At 48.0% G+C, this 2,171-nt stretch overlaps 1 pseudogene; it reads right to left on the reverse strand.

The window, feature by feature from the left end:
- Window positions 1-1,011: 1,011 nt before the first annotated feature.
- On the reverse strand, window positions 1,012-2,171 carry LOC142427487 (heterogeneous nuclear ribonucleoprotein A/B pseudogene; annotated as a pseudogene).

Here is a 2,171-nt window from a genome sequence, read left to right on the forward strand (position 1 = left end):
GAAATGTTGTTTTAATATTTATGCTGTTTTCATGGTTTACAAAGAATACAAGCCCTCCCTCTTCGTGGAATTTCTCTAGCAGTTGTTGAAGAAATCCCCTTGTGCTGCTCAGCTGGCATCTGTACGTCCCCTGACTCACCCTGTTCATCATGTCTCGTGCTCTATAATGCAGTTATGGCTATATGCTTTCAAACTGCTTCCCACTCATGGGTACCCCATGTACAACCGAACGGAACACCTGGGTTCTGTGTCATGCTCATAATCATTGCTATGTTAATCCCGTCCCTCCAAGGTCTTTCTCTTTTCACTGCCACTGTACTTTACCAAGCATGCTGTCTTTTTCCAGGGGTTAGTCTCTCCTAATAACATGTCCAAGTTTCACCATAGTTGTTTATAAGGAACATTTTGGCTGCATTTCTTCTGAGGTAGATTTGTTTTATAAATTTAATAGATAAGGGTTCTAAAGTACACACATATTAAAATTATAAAACTTTTTGAAAACAGGCAGTCGAGAAAAAAGCTTTGTTGGTACTTTTTCAATGTCTACTTTATATGAAAAATTTGAAGTTTTGCTGATAACATTTCAAGTTTTTAAAAAATTTTTTATTTCAAAAGCTTGGATAGCTTCAATATCCAGGTCGTGGCAAAATCAGGACACGTGTAAAATACCTTACAATACATTAGATTACCAAAAAGTACAGTAAAATTAACACTTCCGTTAACAGGAAATGTATGACACAAATAATATAAAATTAAAAGGTGAAAAAAGGTGACACTGGTTTCCTAAAATACAAGTTTACTCTTTACCCACCAGGGCCTGCAGGCCCAGGATACAGAGCAGCAGCAGGGCACACACACACCCCTCGGGTTTTGGGGAACCTGGTATTAAATTAGGCCCACGATGCTGCTCGGCCTCTGATACACCACACGCTGCTAACACAACTAGCTCTGGAAATAGTAAACAGGAGAGTGATTTCCAGGGGGAAATTTTTAAATAAGATGCACATGGGACAGGCCATAGAAAGTCTGCCAAGTTAAATTTGGTACATAATTGTGTTCACTGATATCCAAACGGAGCGGCGCGGTCAGCTGTCGTGCCTGCCACGGCCTCAGTATGGCTTGTGGTTATTCTGCTGGCCACCGCGTCGCTGGCTCTTCCCGTAATTTGTACTACCCTGACTGTAGCCGTAGCCGTAGCCGTAATAGCCATAGGGCGAGTAGTCGTAGCCGCCATAGCCGGGCCCGTAGCCCTGCTGGTAGCCGTGGCCCTGGTTCCAGTAGTTGCCGTCGCCCTGATTCCAACTCTGACTGACCTCCTCTTGCACCCCCACCCCCACTGCCTCGGTCCCCTCGGTTGCGGTTTCCACGCCCCCAGAGCCGTACTGCTGCTGCTGGTAGACCTCTTTGGGCTGGGCCACCTTGATTTCACACTTGCTTCCACTGACAGTGTGAAACTTTTTCTCCAGAACCTTCTTCACAGGTTCCTCTTCTTTATAGGTGATAAAAACAAAGCCTCATCTTTTGTTAGACTTTGGATCCATGGGATCAATGGCCTCAATCTCTCCAAATTCGCCAAACTACTCCCTGATCTTCTCCTCAGTGGCCTCAGGATTCAGACCCCCAACGAAGATTTTCTTCACCGGATCCTTTTTCATGGCCATGGCCTTTTTAGGGTCAATAACCCGACCATCCAGCCGGTGCTCCTTCTGGTCTAGTACCTTCTCCACGCTGGTCGCATCTTTGAAGAGGATGAACCCAAATCCTCTTGACCGTCCAGTGTTAGGATCCATTTTTATTGAACAGTCAACGACCTCTCCAAATTTGGTAAAATAGTCTTTCAGATCCTTTTTGCTGGTATCCCAGCTCAAGCCACCAACAAACATTTTTCCCGCGTCCTCCTCGTTCTTGCTGGCGTTGATCTGGTCTCCCTCGGCGCCATTCTGATTGCCGGCCGGGGTGGCGGCGGTCGCCGTGGTGGCTACAGTCGCGGTCGCCGTCGTGGTCGTGGTCGCGGTGCCAGACCCAGCCGGTGACTTGCCCTCGTTGGCGGCCTCGTGCCCGTTTTCCGTGGCGCCGGTTGTCTCCATTGGCTGCTCCTCACCCATTTCCGACATGGCTAGGCCGGTGCGCGGCGGCTCAGCTTCCCTCCGGCCCGCGTAGTTCCGCCCCAT

This window comes from Tenrec ecaudatus, chromosome 15, assembly GCF_050624435.1.
Source record: "Tenrec ecaudatus isolate mTenEca1 chromosome 15, mTenEca1.hap1, whole genome shotgun sequence".
Taxonomy (NCBI): Eukaryota; Metazoa; Chordata; class Mammalia; order Afrosoricida; family Tenrecidae; genus Tenrec; species Tenrec ecaudatus.